Raw genomic sequence first — 22,925 nt, forward strand, 5'->3', positions numbered from 1 at the left:
TTTCACCATGTTGACCAGGATGGTCTCGATCTCTTGACCTCGTGATCCACCCGCCTCGGCCTCCCACAGTGCTGGGATTACAGGCTTGAGCCACCGCGCCCGGCCGCTATCGTGGGTTTTTACTGAATTTAAGAAATGTGAAACCAGAGGAGAAAGATACCATAACTCTTCCCAGAGTGATTATGAAGGTTTTAGAAAGCTTTAGGGGATCATGGTCAAGCCTGTTATAATTGACGATGTGGGAACTTTTGGCCACTATTACAAGCAAGAGTGGTTTTGATGAGGTAGAATGGAAATTGTTCTGACTTTGATGTCAGAAGACATGGGTTTGAGTCCCGTTTCCTTTTCTTAGTGGCCTTGTGACTTTAGGCAACTCTGCAACCTTACCAAGTCTTACCTGTAAATTGGGAATAACGTCTCCATCTACTTCATGGATCTGTGAGCTCAATGGAGACAGAGATAAAATGATTTTGTAATCTGAAAAATAGTACAGAATAAATATGAGACATTTTTAGTAGTAGGATTCAAGGATTAAAGAGAGAAAATAGCTTATATAATTAATAACTTCCCCTAAATCTCAGCTGTTTTCATCTTGTGACATGGGATGCGCATATTCCTCATTATTTTCACCAAGATAAAAACTCAAATAGCTTTAGTATCCTTAAAGTTCTTCTTATTGATCTGGAGTTTGTTTCTCCCAGGTCTTTACAGTTTTGGAATAGTTTTCACATTAACCAGGCATTAAAAGCACATTGCCGGCCGGGCATGGTGGCTCATGCCTGTAATCCCAGCACATTGGGAAGCTGAGGCAGGCGGATTACCTGAGGTCAGGAGTTCAAGACCAGCCTGGCCAACACGGTGAAACTCTGCCTCTACTACAAACGAAAAACTCGCCAGGCATGGTGGCAGGTGCCTGTAATCCTGGCTACTCAGGAGGCTGAGGCAGGAGAATCACTTGAATCTGAGAGGCAGAGATTGCAGTGAGCCAAGATCATCCCACTGCACTCCAGCCTGGGCAACAGAGCGAGAGACTGTCTCAAATAATAAGAAGCAGCAGCACAATGTGAACTTCCACTTCTGGAAAGATGAAATAGTCATATTTTAAACTATTCATCCCACTAAATAGAGCTAAAATACCTAGGCATATAAAACAAACATGGGAAGCCTGTTTCTTTCTGTTACAAAGGTGGAAAGAAGAAGGTAGACTAGGTAGTGACCTTGGGATCCAAGAAAGGGCACAGTAATGAGTCTCCTGGGTGTTTGCTGCTTTCCATATATCCCAGACTGGCTATCAGAGAAGCTGGCAACCTGGAAATTCCAGTGAGCACACATAAAAAAGGACCCAGGAAAAGCCTTTGCTCTCCAGCCAGAGGATTAGGGAAGGGACAGCCTAGCGAGATGGAAAACTTTGAGTCAGGGTGTTAGTTTGGTAGAGCTGCTACAACAAAGTCCTATGGACTGATAAACTATAGAAGTTTGTTGTCAGTTCTGGAGGCTGGATGGCTTGCAACATCACGGTGTTGGCAGGTTTGTTACTTCTCAGGGTTGTGAGGAAAGGATCCGTCCCAGATCTCTCCGTGCCTTATAGATGGCTGTCTTCTGCTTATGTCTTTTCACACCATCTTTCCTCCAGGCATGTCTGGGTCCAAATTTCCTCTGTTTATAAGAATGTCAGTTATGTTGGATGAGGGCCAACTCTCATGACCTCATTTTAACTGATTACTTCTGTAAAGACTCTATCTCCATATTAAGTCACGTTCTAAAGTACTGGGGGCTAGTACTTCAACATGTGAGTTTGGGGATAACACAGTTCAACCTGTGACAGATAGTATCTGCTGTACTCTAGCCAAACATCACAGAAGAACTCTGGTCTTATCCCATGCCCCACCAGCAAAGTCCGAGTAGAAAACATGCTTCCATCTTGGCCAGGCTCTAATGGGGTGTCCCCAGTCCCTCCCCAGTTCACCATTCCCATGTGGGGAGCTTGGACTCCTCACTCCTCACTATGATTGTGTCAGAGGAGGTATAGAGGAGAGTCGGGATTTCCATGAGTGCTCAGCAGTAACAAGGTGTCAGTGGAGGCCATGTGGGAAGAAATGAGAGGGTCCCATCCTCTCCCAGGCAGGGTGATGTCATTGGAAGCCTAGTGGGAAATCTTAACTTTTATTCACTCCCAGCAGTAACAAGAAATTCTCTGAATGTCAGTGGAGGTAGAGTAGAGAAGCTGGACTTCTCTGTCATCTGTAGTAATGAGATAGCATGCCCCCTTACCCTGCTGGAATGGTGTCAGAAGAGGCCTGTTAAAACAGATTTCAATAAGACCCAAAGTCTTACAATATCCAAAATGTTCAGGTATTAAAAAAACAGTGCTTATTATAATAAGGAAGTACTTATTATAACCAGGAAGATCTCAATTTAAATGACATTTCAATAAGACCCAAAGTCTTACAATATCCAAAATGTTCAGGTATTAAAAAAAACAGTACTTATTATAATAAGGAAGTACTTATTATAACCAGGAAGATCTCAATTTAAATGAGAGAAGACAATCAACAGACACCACCACTGAGATGACAGGGAGGTTAGATTTATCTGAAGCAGCCATCCTCAAAATACTTCAGCAAGCAATTATGAACATGCTTGAAACAAATGAAAGTGGAGACAGTCTCAGCAAAGAAAGCCTCAGGACAGAATGAAAAGATATAAAGAAGAAACAAAAGCTTTAGAACTGAAAAATACAGTAATGGAAATTAAAACTCCATGGATGGGCCACTTGCAGAATGAAGAGAAGAAAGGAAATAATCAGTGATTCTGAAAATAGAGCAATAGAAATTAATCAGCCTGAACAACAGAGAAGAGAGAGACTGGAAAGAAAATAAAGGGATCTATATGACTATAACAAAAGATGTAACATTCAGGTCATTGCAGTCCCAGAAGGAGAAGAGAATAAAGATGAGGCTGAAAAAGAATTCAAAGATATAATAGCTGAAAATTCCCCAGATTTGGCAAAAGACATGAACCTGCAGACACAAGAAGCTGAGTGAACCCTGGGCAGTAGAAACCCAAATATATCCACATCAATACACATCGTTGTTGAACTTTTGAAAACTGTTAAGTCAAAGAAGAAACAAGACATTATTTATGGAAAAAGCAATTCAAATTACAGGTTTTTTTCATCAAAACCTGTGGAGCCCAGAATGAAGTGGCATGAGATTTTTCAAGACCTGAAGATAAAGAGTAGTCAGCTCCAATTCTGTTTCCACTGAAAATATCCTTCAAGAGTGAAGGAGAAAATCAAGACAGTTTCAGACAAAGAAAAGCTAATGAAACTTGTTATCAGCAGACCTATCCTAACAGAATGGATTAAAATTTTTTTTTTAATAGAAAGGAAATGAAAAAGAAGGAATTTTGGCATATCAGGAAGGAGGAAATAACAGATTTTAATGTTTTGAGTTTCCTAAACTAAGTGTGATATTTGAAACAAAAACAGAATAATAGCCCTGTCCAATATGTCTCAGTATGTGTAGGGATATTTTTTAACAAATGGAGAGGCTATAGGGATGATATAAAGCAACATGAGGTTTCTAAACATCATTAAACATACTAATGTTACTATCAGTAGACTGTGATAAATTATGTTTATACAGTTTAATACCTACAGCATATACTGAGAGCTGTCCCAGCAGATACACTAACCAAGAACACAAACTAAAAAGAAATAAAATATAAGATCTGAAAATTATTCAAGTAACTCACAGGAAGGCAGGTAAAAGAAACCATAACCCAGATAAAACAATCAGAAAACAAAAAATAAAGTGTCAGATTTAGCTCTTAACATATCAATAATTACATTAAGTGTGAGTAGTCTGAGTACACCAGTAAAAAGACAGATTGGCAGAGTTTATTTTAAAAAACACCGAATTTTCCAATTATATGCTCTCTAAAAGAAACTCATTCACAGGTGCTATAGATAGGTTGACAGTAAAAGGATGAAACAAGATATACTATGTAAAAATTAATCAAAAGAGTAAGAGTGGGTAATTAATATCAGGTAAAGTAGATTGTAGGGCAAGTAAAATTCAGAGACAAGAGGGTATGATAAAAAGGTCAATCTGCTGTGAAGATATAGTAATCCTATATGTATATATACCAAACAACATAGCCGCAAATTGTCAAGCAAAAACTGATAGAATTGAAAGGGGAAATAGACATATCTACAATTATAGTTGGAGACTTTGCCCCTCTCTCAACAATTAATAGAACAACTATACAGAAGATGAGCAAAGATATATTAATAAAAGGAAAGCAACAAAACCACTAACAGGAATTGATTGATGTTATAGAACACTCCACGTAATAATAGTAGAAAACACATTCAAGTACTCAAGGAACATATGCCAAGATAGACCATATCTTAGGCCGTAAAACAAATCTCAACAAATTTAAAAGAACTGAAATAATAGTGTTCTCTGAATACATTTGAATCAAACTAGAAATCAATAATAGGTAATGAAAATCTCCAGATAGATAGAAACTAAAAAACATATTTGTAAATCCAATGGTCAAACAGGAAGTCTCAAGAAAAAGTAAAAAGAAAACAACCCATGGAATCAAATGAAACTAAAACTATACCATATCAAAACTGTGGCACATAGCTAAGGCAACACTGAGAGGAAAAGTTATAGCACAAATGCTTATACTGAAAAAGAGGAAAAAATTTCAAATCAATAATTTAAACTCCCACCTCAATAAACTAGAAAATAAAAATCAAGTAAATAGAAGAAAATAATAAAGTTAGCAGAAATCATTGAAATAAAAAATAGTAAAATAGAGAAAATCGGCAAAGAGCGGGTTTATTGAAAAGATCAATAACATTGGCAAACCTCTAGCAATACTGATAAAGGAAAAAAGAGAATACACAAATTAATATCAGGAATAAAACATATAACTAGATGCCATAGACATCAAAAGAATAATAAGGAAGTATTACAGATAACTCTTTATACATAAATCCAATAAGAAACTACTGAAACTCACCACAAAACTGATAATTTGAGTAGTTCTTTAACTCTTAAGAAAATTGCATTCATAATTTAAAACCTTGGAGAAAAGAAATCTGGCCCTGATGGTTCTACTATATAATTCTACCCAATGTTTAAAGAATTAACTCCAATTCTGCATCATCATACAGAAAATAGAAAAGGAGGGTGCATTTGCCAGTCTTGCCAACTCATTCTGTCAAACTGGTAGCACCTGATATCAAATCTGAAGACAGTGTCCCAACTCCAAAAAGTAATAATAAGAAGAAAATTATAGATCAATTAAAAAAAGCTTAAAATTTTGAAGGTGGTAGATGTTTATGGCATTGATTGTGGTGATAGTTTCACTGGTGTATACTTACTGCAAACTCATAGATTTGTATATGTTAAATATGTACGTCTTTTTGTGTGTCAATCATACCTTAATTTGCAACTCCCGTCAGTCCTTTGCTATTTAGCTCTCAAAGCTTTCAACCCTCATTCTCACCCTTCTGTGTTCTATGATTACGTATGGTCAGGGTAGCCAGGACCTTGCAAGTGACTTCTCCAAAATTTCTCTGTCACCTGGTTTCTAGATAGGTCTACCAATTGGTGATACTGGGGAGAGACTGGAAGACAGAATGTAGTTAGGAGCCACTTTTTTTTTTTTTTTTTTTTTCCATTTCCAGCTTCTATTGACATTTGTCCAGCAAGAGTGGGCAGCTGTAGAAAGCCACATTTTTTTTTAGAGGGGAGGGCAGTTTCTAGAACATGCTGCCTGGAGCCTTTTCCTCGTTCTCAGTAACACCCGACAGTCTCAGCTTTAGTTAGGTACTCCTCATAGTCCCAGCACTGAAGTTTAGCACTCTACTGCACTTCTGGGCTTTGATAATACAACCACCTCTGCTTTCCAGCTCTAGGCATGATAGTTTATCTCAAAGCTAAGCCATCATTTCTAGAGGTTTTCTTTTGGCCCTAAGTCCCCTGGGGCGGGAATGTCATGTCACATTGGAACACAGTTTTCTAATTTGCAAGAGAAGGACACTTAGATGCTGATACTATTATTATTATTTTTTTTTTCTAGAAGTATCCACCTGAACAGCAGAAATACAAACAAAGATATATTTGTCCACAGCCTCCCACTAGTTAAATCATTCTGTATTGGTGTTTCCTAGACAGTTTTTGATTGTATGTTCCTGGAAAAAAATGGGGAGGTAAACATAGAGCTCAACTTCTTAGCTTTACCAAGAGGTATGTTAAAAGGCAGAAATAGTAGCATCAGTTATCACAATCATATTATTACCAAAAACACAGCTTAGTAAAAAAGACATGATATTAGAGAAATAGATAGTATTTTAAATTTCATATACCATATAAAATCTCATCATTTGTCCTTAATTATTAAAAAGACCATGGTCTATTAATAATTTCCACTGGTCTGGCATGTGGGAAATCCTGTTGGATAACTTAATGTTGATTCTGTAGTGTGTGTAGAGTGCATCCTAGAGACATCTCTATTTGTAAGTTGGTTGAAACAGCGCTGTCCTAGAAAACGGATGCTTGTTAATTTGAAGACATGTCCTCTGTTTTTAGAGTTGCTAAACAGAAGTTGAAGGTGGTGTTTCAATGAGATATTGACAATCTGTGTCTCCAGGAATCTGTATTCATTTATACGTAGGTGCAAAAGTACACTGTAGAGTTGGGGAAAGGGAAATCCCAGAGTATTCTCTAAACACTCAGAGGTGGCAACTTTGGGAGTACATGGAGAAAGTCCCCTTGTCTGAGGTATTTGCTTCCTCATAAGGAACTCCAAGTGACAACAGTGATATTCACCCAAGTAGCTTTGCAGGCTTACAAGCCAGTGTAAAACACATCAGGTGCTGTATGGTGATGGTAGGACACTATGAGAGCTTGTAAGCACACATGAGGCTCTCCCTTTGAATCCTCTCAGATGTTCTTCTGAGTGAGGGGGTTTGAAAGAAGCATAAGATGCTCTGTCAACTTGTAGAGTAAGAGTAGGAACCTGGTTTGATTGATGTTGATGTTACTTCGTTTACATCCACTGAGTGGAGCACTGAGCAGCTCTTTTTTAATACATGGAATATATGGTATCAGGTAGATTTTGATGCGTAAGAAACGACCTCACAACTTAGTAATATAAAACGATGAACACTTATTGTTTCTTATTCTTTTGTAAGTTAAGTTAACTGGTCAATTCCTGTGGTCTCTGCTGGCTTGATTGGGGCTGGATGGCTCTACATGTCTGTGGCCTCAGGTGGAATGCCTGGAAATACTGAAGTGTCTGATGGGACCTCTTTCCACATGGTCTCATTTTCCAGGAGGCTAACCCATGATTTCACACATGGTGGCTTCAGTGCCCAGCAGCAAGAGAGGGCAAGTATTTTTTGAGCCTCTGAATGCATCATGTTTGTTAATTTTCTGTTGACTAAAGCATCCATTGGTTTGCATGAGCTCATGTGACACAATGGATTCATCATCCAGATTCTCAGCACTGTTGTAAGTTTCTACGTGGCAGAGGTGGATCCCATCATTGGTGAGAAAATGTTTGTCTTCTCTGGCAAGCATCACTTGTGATTCACCATTTTTAGTATTGGGTCATTTATTAAGCCATTGTCTTTCAGCTCCAAAACCAACCTTTCAAACCCTGCTCTGCTAATTCTAGGAGCTTGAGTCCTGCAATCTCCATCTTTTCTTGGCCAGCAGGCCCCCTATTAAGCTTTGCCAATAGGGTCCACTAGAAGGATACTGAAAGGTGGAGAGAAAAAAATGTCACTCTCTTATGCTCTGCTTTTTTGTGGATTTCCCATCAGCTTCTGTTTTTATTTCCTATGAGCATCATTCCAGCATCATTTTGCCACCCTGTCTGTGGAAGTTTCTTCCTATGGTGGTGGTGGAATCCCATTTGAGGCTTCCCCAACATCTTCAGAACCAGCTTCATCATGTTGCATTCAGGTGGACCAGTGCCAGCTACCCAGGACTCCCTCCTCAGAGCCCTGAGTTGGACTCCTTCTCCAAAACCCTTAGTTTGAATAATTCCAACCTCTTCTCTTTATTTTCCAAGTCCTGGGGTGGTTGGCACTTATGTGAAATATTAGGATTCTATCTCTTTTCAGTTAACTGGTTAACAGTTCTTTCCATGAAATTTTCCATTATGTTAACTGGTATAGTTTTTGTTTTCTGAGTGAATCTTGACTAATTCAGGTAGGAAGAAGAAGCAGGGAGGAGAAATTGGACTGAAATAATCAAGGGATCAGGGTATGTTGGCTCATGCCTGTAATCCCTGTGCTTTCAGAGGCCAAGGTGGGAGGAAAACTGAGGTTGGGAGTTGGAGACCAGCCTGGGCAATGTTGCAAAACCCTGTCTCTACTAAAAATACAAAAATATTAGTCAGTTGTTTTCGTGTGTGCCTGTAGTACCAGCTACTGGGTGGCTGAGGCAGTATAATCACTTGAACCCGAAAGGTGGAGGTTGCAGTGAGCCAAGATGGTGACACTAAACTCCAGCCTGGGCAACAGAGCAAGGGTCCATCTCAAAAAAAAAAAAAAAAAAAAAAAAATCAAGGTACCACTGGTTTTCTGTCATCAGTTTCCTAATTCCAATTGCAAAGTGTTGAAGATGTCATCTAACTCACAGTAGGAGGCTAGCATAACCTTGATGGCAAGACCCAACAAGGATCGTATGAGGAAGGAAAAATGATGGCCCATCTGTATCAGAAACACGGGAGCAAAATCAAAAACAAGATGCTAGCAAGCCAAAGCTCACAAGCTATATAAAGGACACTATTTTATGACCTGGCCTAGTTCCTGGCATGCAATGTTGATTTAATATTAGAAAATCAATGAATATATAATTTGTCATACATTATTGCTTAAAGGAGAAAAACATATAATAATTTAAATAGTTATAGAAAAAGGATTTGATGAAATTTATTATAGCCAATGCAAGAGTTTTTAGCAAACTAGGAATAAAAAGAAACATCTTTTATCTGATAACTAATATCTAAGAAAAACCTGCAAAAAAAAATCATTCTTAGTAGCTAAACAGTAAAAGACTTTCCCTTTGAGATCAGATAAAAAGTTAAATGTGGATCTGTCATCACTTGATTCAACACAGCACTGGAGGTCCTAGCCAGTGTGACAAGGCAGGAAAAAGAAAGAAAAGGTACAGGATCATAGAGGAAGAAATGAAACTGCTATTCTTCATAATGATTCTATTGTGAACATGGAAAATCCAAAATAATCAATCGAAAAGTTGATTAAATTAGTAAAGACTTAGGAAGGTTGTCAAAAACATAATCAATATAGAAAAATAAACTGCATCACTATAAGCAACAAATAGAAAATAAATTTTAATATGTATATACCATTTCTAAGAGTATAAAAAGTATATAGAACCTAGGAATAAGTCTAATCAAAGTTGTGTAAAGCCTGTCATCTGAAAATTAAACTTTATTGAACAACTTTCAAGAGGATCTGAATATATGGGGAAATATGGCATATTCATGAACAATAGCAATTCTCCCAAAACTGATCCACAGGTTTAATGCAGTCTTAATCAGAATTCCAAATTGAAAAAGGAAATGTTGGTAGAAATGCAAAGGATGAAGTGTTGCCAAGAAGCTTTTAAAAGAAAATATGATTGGGAAATTCCTTACCAGATCAAGACATACCACTGGACTACATTAATACAAATGCAGAAATGGTATAGGTATAAACAGGCCAATGGAACAGAATAGAAAAGAGAACTAGACCAACCGATGTGTATGCATTTGATACTAAGGAAAGAACTTTTAGTAAATGACAGTAGGACAATTGGTGATCTATATAAAAAAAGAAATGAAATTAGACCTCTAGCTTACAGGATACAAAATAATCAATTCCAAGTGGAATAAAGCCCTAAACATGTAATAGACACAGCAATAAAGCTTTTAGAAGATAATTTAGGAGAACATCTTCATGACCTCAGGATAGGCGAAATTTTCTTAAACAAGGCACAAAAACACTAACCATAAGGGATAAATATAATAAATAGAATGATGTTAAAATTAATAACTTACATTCATCATAAGATACCATAAAGAGAGTGAGAAGTAAAGCCATCTCATGGGGAAAGATATTTACAACACATTTAAGTGACAAATAAGTGGTATCCAGAAAATATAAAGAATTCTGGCAAATGAATAAGAAAAAGACAAAATCCAGTAGACCCTTCACAAAAAGACAAACCCAACTGGCCAATAAACCTGTGAAAAAAATGCTTACCCCTACTGGTAATCAGAGTAGTACAAATTAAAACCAGAAAGAGAGATCATTACATACATCCATTCTAAACATACACATTTTATGCTTTTCTGTATATGTAATATATTTCAGGGTTAAAAAATGCATGAGTGTATCTTACGTACTTTTTATTTTTCTTATAGTACCTAATATGGAAATCACAGCAACTAGAATGTGAACATGGAAGCTACAAAGTTACTTCTTTCAAAATTTGCTTTCTCATAAAAGTTTCTTCTTTCAAAAATAGTTTTCTATTTTTTCATGTATATATGAGGTACAGGATCATTTATATATACATATATATAAATGTTGATGTTAATTCTAAAAGTTAAATTAGTTCATTTCAGATTTGGCACAGCGCTGCGTTAAACACTAAGGAGGCATCGGTCCTAGCACAGCTATTTTTGTGGTTCTCGGAAGCTTACCATCCCTGGCTGAGGAATTTTTTCCAGTGGGTTGTCACCATCATGAAAACCTCTGCCTGTAATCCTCAAAAACAATTTGTGTGCTGGTGAGCACAGAGTCCTCCAGAACATGTTTCTAGAAGCTCCTCTCCATTTGCCACCCCGAGTGGAAACTCCATTTTGTCACTTCAACATCGATACTATTCCTATGGGGAACAAAATTTTCACTTATGAAAAGAAAGAGCAACAAAACCGCAATTATGTAAATAGAATGGAAGGCAACCAGTAGTGTCCTGTTTGAGGTAATTTTCCCATAATGAGTGTTGAGGGAAGGAGGAGAATGGGCAGGACAGGAGGTTAAAAATTGGAAACTGTGTGTGTGTGTGTAATAAGCCTGCACAGAAGGCAGATGCGCATTGTGCAAGTCATGTATAGAGGCACTAATCTGTGACAGAAAGATTTACATAATATTCTTTCAGGGCAAGTTCCCCATTTTAAAAAGATGGTGAAATGCAGACGGCATGCCTGACTTTAATGAATCTAAATCAGGTAAATAATTTGCACTCTCAGATGATTGCGCCCCATCCCACTACCCATGTCCATATCCACACTTGCTTAATGGATCTATTACAGCTTAGACGGTAAAGAGAACTGAAGTTATCCTGACATGTACGTGCAATAGAAGTTGAACGTAAGGAAACATGGCATTTCAAAAGGCAGAATGGTACTGATAGGCTTTTACAATTTTGTTCTCGTAGATCATAATTAAGAATTAGCGCACTTACAAGGAGAAGAAAAAAAATCCACTAAATCTTGAAAGAAATATTGTTTTAAACAACCCCCTCTTCCCTCTTCCCCCAAACAAACAAAAAACTGGCTTAGAGGACTCTGGGTGAAATAGGATGCTGTATTCTGCCTCCAGTGAGTCCCTGCGGTAAGAACATTATGTAAAACGTAGACCGGTACCACTCCTTTGGCTGTGAATTTCCATTAGGTCCTGGGATGCCTGCTGGCAAAAGAAGAAAGAAAAGACCTTAGTAAGATGCTGCTCACTCCTTGTGATGTCACTTAAAACAGGATAGGGATGAAGTCCAACTGCCTTAAATGTGATGACAATTTGTACATATTAAGCTTTCCCGTCTTTTACTGATAAACTCCTCTCTTGCCTGTTATTCTTTCCATGACATTCATAGAACTCGGAGTAGCTTCTTTCTCTGATCTGATTGTAAATTGGTACTGGTCTTTTGTGTGTGTCTGCATCTGGCGCAGGGAGGCTCATATACTTGCTTCAGTGGCCCCTGATCCTAGACTAACCATTCCTAACTTTTTACCACACAGTAGCCAAGAGCTGTTGCAAAATCCTGACTTGGATACTTAAAACCCTGTCTCTATTACGCAAGTTTCAATTAACCTACAAACCTCTTGGTTAGTGTAATGCTTAACTACAGCTAGAGTAATTAACTGCCTGTAATTACTCCCTAAAGCAATTGAAAGTATTGTTTCACATGTGTGGAAATTTTAAAAAAAGAACTTTGACTTGGTTTCTTCCTTTGAGTACTGTACATGAAATATATTATCCATTGTATGTGTGTGAGTTTTTTAGGTAATTACAAAATATTGAAAGGGAAGCAAACCATACAATATACTCTCAACACCAGTGTTGTTGGTTGTTTTCAATCTTTTCACTTTTTTTTTAGATCACAAATATAGGTACAAAAATGAGATGAGCAAAGGAGAGAATTCTAATCAGGTTCAAAAAAACAAAACAAAAAAATGCAGTTTATTAGGTGAGTGAGTCTGATTTGCCAAGAAACATTTCTGTTTCAGATGCGGGTGACTGTCAATTATTGCTGCACATTTATCATCATAAAATGCTTCTTTTGACTTTTTTTTTAAAGAAAGGTGGAAATTTATATATGTTTTCACACATACTTATATACACATAGAGGGCAAAGCAGGGAGCTGTCTCTCCAGGGTAGGTATCACTTGCCCCTGCTTGGAAGAAAACGCTTTCTCAATGGGATTACATCCCCTCTCATAACCTCTCATTGTCTGATCAGAAATTCATAACGCAGCCCATCTATTGCACAGCTCGGCCAGGGCTGCAGGATTGAATTTAAATAGGCAAATGCCACACTTGCGTGTTGACATTCTCTGTCTCTCTCAATCTTTCTCTTTCTCCTGTCTTCCTCCTAATCATATTGTCTCTCTTTTCCTTTCTCTTTTTTTTTTTTTTTTTTAAATTCCTTCACACACCACCATTTTAGATTAGGCATGAACTAACGTGATGAGGAGTTGTCAGGAAATGGAGAATGGATGGTGAGTAGAGAACCAGAGGAGGGAGGAGGAGAGAATGAGATGGAGGAAAATTGTAAATTGTTGCTGTCATACCCTCGCTGGGACAGCAAAACCTGGTTGCATTTTTTTTCTTTTTTTTTTCTCTCTCTCTCTCTCTTTTTTTTTTTTTTTTTTTTTTGCATTTAAAAGGAACTATTTCAGGATAAATTACTTAGCAGGCAGCTTTGTCCAACCAGCAAGATATGTGTGTATATAAAGTTTACATGTGTCCCTTATTATATCTCTTCTTTTTGTATGGTTCATAATGAAAAAAATGCATTTGAATCTGTACATTGTCAATCTTGGCTTCCTTTGGTCTCCCAGCGACCCAGGGAGTCAATTCTGCAGAGTTTTAACCTGATGACATTTAACTTGGGTCTGATAAAGTCGTAATTCAGATTCTCTCTTCCCACTCTTTCTTCTCATCTTCTCCCACCCCAATAAATATCAGATTTAAGTCCAAAAACTACAGTGGAAGGAAAACTTGTTTAATTGATAGCACGTTAAAACTATCTGTAGAACTTAAATATTGCATGTTGAAGGCTTTTGTGTTCAGACAGATGGCTGAATGTTAATCACACTGGTTGGGCTTTCCTGCAAATGACTGAAAAATGAAAATTGCTGTGAGAACCCTGTCTTTTGTCCTGCCTCTCTTCCTAAAGGAGGAGGGAAAATTCATTCAACTTCCTGCCAGATTGCTAGCTTTTAAAAGTCATGCTCCCTCCCTCCCCCACCCTGTCTCTTCATTGGGCTGGAGAGTGAGTCTTGAGCTATGAGTTTCATTGTGAAGTTTTTGCTAAAATTCCTCTCCTCGTGGCTACTTGCAGAGAATTAGATCCCTGGATTTTAAGGTTTCTGTCAGTAATACTTAGTTAAAAAAGAAACGTTTATAAGTATTTATTTTTTTAAATCACCATCAATTTACTGGTATTTAAATTTCCTCCAGCAGGCAAACTCCAAATAAATTTTGTCCACATGGGAAAACATATGGTATGAAGGGTATTGCACCACTTGTAACACGTGCCTCAGCCTTAATAAAAATGATATTCTGCACGATAATGTTGCACTATTTCTGACGAGGGAAGGAGGGCGTTGTATACTAAAAATGTGGCTAAGTATATTCCCTTTAAGAATTATCTCTATGTGAGTGTTATAACCTTGTTTCTGTCTTCGGATGTTAAGAACTCATTGGCTTTAACTGATGAGGGGTTTGGTAACTAGAAGGAAAAGAATCAGAGAAGCTGGTGCTAGTTGTCCAGTTAACTCCTGACACACAGGATTTCCTCAATGTACTTTGCGCCTGCATTCTTTTCCAGAGGTGTCCGCTAACCTGATGCATGAAATATTCCGTTAGTGCAATATTTGGCCCAATTGCTATGGAGAAAAATGTAAACCAAAGTCACTAAAGACCCAAATAAGTCTCCTTCTTTCTGAGGTTTGCATTGACAAATAAGGGAACTCTTATACTTGGGATCCTTGCCACTTTCTTTGTCATTTCAGGGCCCTGTGTGCCCCTGGATGTTGCTGTTTGCTCAGGAAGGGCAAGTGGTGTAGTTCTGGTGGGTCAGGGTTTTATAGATTTCTTTTTACTTTTAAAATAAGAGCTTTATTGAGATATTATTCACATACCATATAATTCACCCATTTAAAGTGCACAATTCAGTGGTTTCTGGTGTATCCAGAGTTGTGCAACCATGATCACAATCAGTCTGAGACATTTTCTTCACCCAGCACAAAGAAATCTCATACCCATTAGCAGTAGTTCCCATTCCCTCCCAACCGCCCATCCCGTTTCCCATCCCTATAGGTTACACCCATTCTACTTTATGTATCTGTGGATTTGCCGCCTCTGGACGCGTGCTGTAAATGGAATCATACAATACAAGGTCCTCTGACCGGCAGATGTGGTTTCTGAACATTTCTTGGGACATCAACTTCTTTAGGAGTCCAGAAAGAGACACATGCACACAAAGATTGAGAACAATGTTAGGGGCAGTTGCCCCTCCTAAAATCTGCAGACCCCCACATCAGAGCCCCACTCACTTGGCAGAAACACTCTTTGTCCATGTGAGCAGAGAGATTTAGAGGGGAGGAAGTGACAGGAAATGAAAACTGACCCTTGAAGCCAGCCTGTGGGATGCCGTGTCTTTACTGCCCTGGAAGTTTTTCTGTTTTCCAGTACTATGTACTTTCTACCTTGTTATATTCCGGTAAAGGAGAAGACCAGTAGAGTCTACTTACGGCTTTCCCAAAGCCACGAATCCTTATGGCCTTGCCTGCCGTCAGTGATTGCTGGGATTCACAGGAAAGTCGTGTATTTGGTACTAGAGTACTTCAGCCTAAAGCAAATTAAGATGGGTCTGCGAGAGTACACATTGTAGATACAGTTTTATGTCTCAACGATTTGCCATTTAATTCACCTCTGCTCTAAGCCAAGTAAAGGTAGGAAAGGCATTAAAGCTTTGGCAGTGCTTTGGGATTTTTTTCTAGTCCATAGGCAGGCAGGCAGGTAGGTAAGCAGGTAGACAGATAATAAGGCAAATAGACAGATAGACAGGCAGGTAGGCAGAAAGGCAGGCATGTAGGTAGGTATTAAGGCAGGTAGACAGATAGGTAGATAGGTAGGCAAGTAGGCAGGCAGAAAGGCGGGCAGATAGGTACATATTAAGGCAGGTAGGTTGATAGGCAGATAGGCAGATAGATGGATAGGCAGTTAGGTAGATAGGTAGGTAGGAGGCAGAAAAGCAGACAGGCAGGCAGGTAGGTATTAAGGCAGGTAAGCAGGCAGGCAGGTAGGTAGGTGGGTGGATATATATATAGATGAACAAATAAGTAGAAGCTGTAGGCAGAGCTCCAAATGCGCTTTTTAGGAATCGAGGGCCTGCCTCTTTGCCAAATGGCCATTGGTTACCTATTTACACATACCTTTTTTTTCTCTTGCTAGCTTCCCGTAAGAGCTGGCTATGTCAGTAAAAAGATAGTCTCTCTTGCTCCGTTCAAGTTTGGTATGTATCCAAGCCTGCCCCCTGAAACTCTAAATGTTCCAGTTTTAGACCAGAGTCTGCTAGCGGCCACATAACAGTCTGGCATCTTTTACAGACCTCCTTTGCCATCCAGGAATCGTGCAAGTGTGGCCAGCCCATTCAGCTGTTCTTAAGATTGCTTCTCACACACACTCTGCCATTTCCTACTTCAGACTGTCTGACATTCTCAGCTTCCAAGGAAGCTGCCTGGAGAGAAGGCCAAACACACAACCGTGTCTCCCCTCCACGGTTTTATCCAGAAGGGAGTCACAGCACAATTTAAACGCATCAAACTCTCTCAGTTCAAGGGGAAAAGTCTCTAGCCAGGTAATGCACGTTGTTTGTCGATGGTCCTTTACCGTTTGTTTTCGTTCCTCTATTACTTCCTGCCTGCTTTGGTTGTTTTCTTTTGCACATTCGTTTTTGTTTTTTTCCTTACCCTGGGAATCTTATTTTTATTTTAAGAGCAACAGAATTTGTTGGAAAACCAATTTTACACACACAATGAATCTTTATCTCCATATTGTTATAAGCAAGAAGGACTAGGAAATACATGGGACAGAAAGCACAATAAATTTATTTCTCATTTTCAGCTATAAGCCAGGGTTCTGTCTAGAGATTGATTAAAAAGAAATACTGGGTTTTGCAGCATTCTGGCAGGGGTGGGCATATACTAGGGTATGAAGCTGGCTATCCATCACCGTTTCCCTCCTCATGATCTCAGTTTAGTAACTGGGGAGCAGGGCAGGAACCTGGGTTTGTGGCCAACTTGAGCTTCCTTTGGGCCGTGGCAACTGGAATGTTTATCCATTCAAGGACACCATCAATGATTGCCTTTACCAAAGGCAACACGAATCAAGTTTTTTTTTTTTTTCCTTTTCCCACTGTGTCAAATGAGAAATTAAAAACTGTAAAAATCTGGGGAAAGAAAGAAATTCATGTGTGTGTAGGTGGCAAGTACACAATTCAAAACTGACCTGACATGATGTCAGTTGCGGTTCCTTTGCTGTAGTGAAGCAGTTGTTGATGGAGGTAAGCCTAGCAGAGAAGTTGACTAACATGAGGACTGCGAGGTTACCCAGACGTCAACGGATTTGATCAGTTATTTTGTCCTTTGAGATTTAAATGGATGGCTCAACAGCACGTCCTCCAGGAAACCCAAAGTCCCCTCCAAAAATACAGTTAATTCTGGGACTCGTGTTCTTGTGGCTCTTTCCAGCTCTAGGAGCTTGTTCCAGAGAGTTCCTGGTTCCCACATTAACTGCACTCTACCCAGCCTTTTCTTTCTTCTTTTCTGCTTTTCAGAAAATGACTTCCGTCAGCCTTGCCTCTATTTTCCTCCAAACCACTCATAGAGGACATGTGTAAGCAACTTCAGAAATGATTTTTTTTTTTAACTTTGTAGTGACGTAACTCAATAATGAATGGGACATGCATGAATTCTGGGAGGATTTTTGGTCAATAAAAACCAGAAATGTTTGACTTGCTCTCTAATGGCTTCAGTCTTCTGCCACGTTGCCCCATTCTCATTTCTTCTCTCTGCCTTCCCACCTCTTAATTTCTATGTTGGTATGTGAAAAGTGGTTTAGTACATTTTTTGGTGCTTGTGTCTACTTTTCAATTAAGCTCATCTGCCACATGCAAAATACTATATGAAAGGATTTCCTACTTGAAGATGGGTCAGTCCTTAGCATGAAAGCCACTGGTTGTTGTTAAAATAAAAACCATTCTTCCTGGCCAACATGGTAAAACCCTGTCTTTACTAAAAATACAAAAAAATAGCTGGGCATGGTGGCATGTGCCTGTGGTCCCAGCTACTCGGGAGGCTGAGGCTGAAGAATCGCTTGAACCCAGGAGGCGGAGGTTGCAGTGAGCCGAGATTGCGCCACTGCAGTCCAGCCTGGTGACACAGCAAGACTCTGTCTCAAAAAAAAAAAAAAAAAAAAAAAAAGCATTCTGTTACGTGACTTCATTAGAAGTGCGGATATTAAGGCAGAGCAAAGGCAAGCCACTCCCTGCTCCCACCCTAACAACTTTGGAGGATTCTTGCCATGAGTCCTTGAATAGGTCTACTTGTGACCATTAGATATGACATTCATAGTTTTTATATTGCATGAGTGAGTCGATTTTAAATCACTGAAATATTCTCATTTGAATTCTCAAAGTGGAAAAAAATGTTTTTCTCCAAGAGTTGAAAACAATTGAAGCCACAAAGAAATAATAAAAGGAAGGAACCGTTTGAAGGTTCCAGAACTAAATATGAAAAGGTATTTTTGGATCCTGCTAATGAATAAAAATGTGTCTGTTGAAGCTAATATTAAGAATTCCTCAGGCTAGTTGTGAAGCTTTATAAATGAATAAGTAAATAAATCTTGTGGATGACAAACATGAAAGAAAAAATCCAGATCCATTTGGAAAATAATTTGAAACTAAACTTCTTACAGAAAATGAAATTTCAAAGGAATCTGGGCAATAATTGGCTACATAAAGTAGAGAAAAACGATCAATGTTTGAAAATTCACAAACCTCTAAAAAGGGTACTGTCTCTCAGTTGTTCCTAGGTTTTCTCTACAAAGATAAAACATGACATAGAAATAATAAATGAAAGTATCAAGGTAAAAACAACATCTGAATTAAATGAAAACAAATCACAGGCAAAATTTTTGCTAAGATAAAAATAGACAGTTAGATTGAGCCCTGCCCTTTGTATTTTAAGTCTGGTAACCTGTATCCAAATTTAGCTTAGCTGAGTTTCTGTTCAAGTAAAATTCAAACATAGAAAATCAGGATTGAAAGATTCTTAGAGCCCAAATGAAAATACTTACATGTGTGATTCAGATTTGTTTTGCTGGCCGGAAGCCTGCTGGTTTTCATCTGTATTTCTACGTGGGTGAAGCTTTAGTCTTCTCAGTTTTTAAAGCCTCGGAGGAATTACCTAAAGGTTAGCAGAGTGTTCATGATGTCATCAAATATTTTCTGATGAGAACTCCTGGACATCTCATACCCACTCTATCTTCATATGAGTATTTCAGGTTGGTGGGAATGCGAAATACACGGCTTAATCTCTTGTTCAAACACTTCAAAAGGTCTAGGCATGTAAAATGAGCACATACTTTGGAAAGGGCTCCAGTGGTATTGAAAACTAGTCTAGTTCAGCATGCAAAGCAGCTGATGGATCTATACAATTGCTGTGTACATACCCTACTGTCCAACGGGGTTTTTTCAGAAAATATGTTGTAAAGTAATACAAAGTGAGTTTTGGCCAGGCACAGTGGCTCACGCCTGTAATCCTGGCACTCGGGAGGCTGAGGTGGGTGGATCACTTGAGGTCAGGAGTTCTAGACTAGCCTGGCCAACATGGTGCAACCCCCGTCTCTACTAAAAATACAAAAATTAGCCAGGGATGTTGACATATGCCTGTAATCTCAGCTCCTCAGGAGGCTTAGGCAGGAGAATCGTTTGAACCTGGGAGGTGGACGCTGCAGTGAGCCAAGATCGCACCATTGCATTCCAGCCTGGGAGACAGGGTGAGACTCCATTTCAGAAACAAACAAAAAAACAAAGTGAATTTTTTAAGAGAACTTCAGTACTTTCAATAGAACACAAAAGAATTGTATGACTCCAGGGCTCACCGTTAAACTGAATCATAACCTAGTTGGTTTTGTAAAATGTGCCATTTTCAGTATCTGTATCTGGTTTTTGAAACCTTTGACTGAATGTGTGTTTTTGTCTCTAGGTAGATGTGTGTGTGTGTATGTGGGTGGGTGATGGGTGTTAATAATGGTAAATTGTTGATGATAGACATTTGTTTAGTTGACAGATCCACTGGGCCAAGTTCTATTTATGGTCAGGGAAGATAAAGAAGCAACAGCAGGTACAACACAAGTAAACCAACGCCGTGTCTGCCATGCCTGGTCTAACAGGAATACTTCTAGAGAGGTACAATGGAATGTTGGTCAGTTACGAGAAATTCCCAACCTTAGAATGAGTAGCATATACTCATTACTCATTCCCAATGTCTTTGGTTGGCTGCTAGTGAGAAGTGTTTGGATCCCACAGTTTTACAAAATACAGACCTCATGCCCAGTGTTTTTAATTGTTACCCTGCTCAGGGAGCATCCATTCTTCTCCATGACCATTCTGCCTTTGTATCAGATTTCAGCTAGCTTTTCTTTGACTATAAAATGCCCTGCCACAACCCTATACAGTACATTTTTATTAAAATACCCCTGAATGCGTCTGTTTGTGTTGTGTTCACCATGGGGAGTTGAGGGGAAGCTTTGATCCTAGTGGGAATGGGCATGAGTGCCCATCACACTTGGTGACCTGTAATTCAAGTCAGTCCCCTGACCCATAAGGAAAGCTGCAGGGGAAATCACTCAGGGCAGTCACTGTGTTGCTTCTCCCTTGCCAGGGGAAGATGGCTGTAACGGTGGCTTTATCCTCTAGAGCAATTAGTGGTTCTTGAGTTTTGGGGGCCATGGTTTCCTTTGAGAATCTGATAAAAGCTGTGCATAGCCCCCTACACACACCCTACATTTTGCAAAGTAATTCAGAGGATTCTTAGAGTCTCTGAGGCTCATCAGTATTTTTATTAAGGTGTAACTGTTCAGGTTAAGATACCTTCATTTAAAGAACCCACACATGGAACCATCTATGTATTAAGATAGAATTTTATTTTTGGAAATTATCAAGTTGAGTGGCCGTGATAAATGACCATAATATCTCGTGTATCTTGGTATACCCACTTCCATATCCTGCTTCTGTGTCTTTCCCATTCATTCTCTGATTTTGGTTTTCCTCTAACTCTCAGCTCTGCCCCTCTGTGAATATTTGACTCCGGTTTCCACCCAGGTTTCTTTCTTATTCTAGTTCTTGCCATTGAAATATCTGTTCTTTGCTTTCTTTCTTTCTTTTTTCTTTTCTTTTTTTTTTTTTTTGAGATGGAGTTTCACTCTTGTTGCCCAGGCTGGAATGCAATGGCATGATCTTGGCACACCGCAACCTCCGTCTCCTGGGTTCAAGCAATTCACCTGCCTCAGCCTCCCAAGTACCTGGGATTACAGGCGGGCACCACCACGTCCAGCTAATTTTGTATTTTTAGTAGAGATGAGGTTTTTCCATGTTGGTCAGGCTGATCTTGAACTCTTGACCTCAGGAGATCTGCCCTCCTTAGCCTCCCAAAGTGCTGGGATTACAGGCGTGAGCCACCACTCCTGAAATATCTTTTCTATTCCTACTCAACTATGCTTGATTCCATCTGTTTCCCATATGCTGTGGTTCCTGTAGGGAATTTGACAAATTAGTTGGCAGCACTTGGAAGGAAACGGTTTAGAATGGGTTAGATAATTTTGGTAGCGGTCACTGCACCAGAAATAGAATGATCCCAGTTTCATTTTGTCCATATCAAAATGCAAAGAAAGAGAATGGGGGGTGGGGAAGATGTGGTGGTGACATTTTACAGGTACAGAAATTTTGATGTAAAAGTGAGCATCTTGATGTTTTATGCAAAGTTTAATATTTAATAAGTCACCATTCTACATATACTATGATCCAGGAAAATGAAGAGGCAATGACTTTGTTTTCAGGGGTGTTTAACAGGAGCTTTCAGTTTTAGAATGAGAGTCTGATCAGCCATAGTCAGGTCTTTATGTTACTTAATTCTGTGCCACAATTTGAGCAGATGCTGTGGAAACCAGTGAAAATAAAAACCAATGAAGTGTCCATTTCAAGATACACCTTAGAATTAAGCAACTTAAATAAATGGAAATCAATAGAATGTTAGGAAGGCCAAGGAAACTACCTGGCAGGAGAGCCGTGAAGTAGTGAATTAACTTCATGCCAGAATCGGTATATTTCCCTGCAGTCCTGGGGCTGCAGAGACTCACTCAGGTGAGTAATCTACGTGCGATTTCTTGGTTTGTAACAGCTTGAGGCCAATGTTCTGGTAAAACTGCTGTGTGATGCCATCTACTCTAGGGTTGGAGTAGGGTCAGAGCTTACTTTGATGAACATAGGCTCCATCAGGTATACGTGATACTTTCCTAAATGGGGGATATTTTATCTTGGTCCCTTTCCTGAAGAGTGTTTGGTAGAAGTTCTCTGTTGAGATTTTTGGTCAATTTTTGAACTGTGATAGGTGATTATGACTCAGCACATCTGAATGTTAGAAATTATTGCGATAGCTTTTATAACTATTTTATTTTATTTTATTTTTTGAGGTGGAGAATTGTTCTGTTGCCCAGGCTGGTGTGTAATGGCATGATCTTAGTTCACTGCAAACTTTGCCTCCCGGGATCAAGGGATTCTCCTGCCTCAGCATCCAGAGTAGTTGGGACTACAGGTGCCTGCCACCACTCTTGGCTAATTTTTGTATTTTTAGTAGAGACCATGTTGGCGAGGCTGGTCTCAAACCCCTGACCTCAAGTGATCCATCCACCTCGGCCTCCCAAAGTTCTGGAATTACAGACGTTAGCCACCATGCCCTACTAATGGCATCTCTTTTAAACAGTTTAAATATTAGGCTAACGATAGGCTCTAAACAGCTTCTCATTAGATATAGCTTTTTAGAAGACTAAGAGTCTACCTCCCATTTAATGCTAATTCTTGTCCGCTAAAAAAAGAAAGAACATTTATATGATTTATAATATGAGAGATTTAGGCTAAGTATCAGAAATAATTGTTAAAATGACACTAGCATATGAATGGCTAATATAAATGACTTTTTCTGGAAGTCTTGAAACCACAACCATGGTTTTTATACTCGTCTGAAATGGCTTAAATGTGGCCCTGCCAAAATATTGGATAATTTTTTTTTTTTTTTTTTTTTTTTTTTTTTTTTTT

Source organism: Cebus imitator, unplaced genomic scaffold (genome assembly GCF_001604975.1).
Source record: "Cebus imitator isolate Cc_AM_T3 unplaced genomic scaffold, Cebus_imitator-1.0 Scaffold118, whole genome shotgun sequence".
Classification (NCBI taxonomy): Eukaryota; Metazoa; Chordata; class Mammalia; order Primates; family Cebidae; genus Cebus; species Cebus imitator.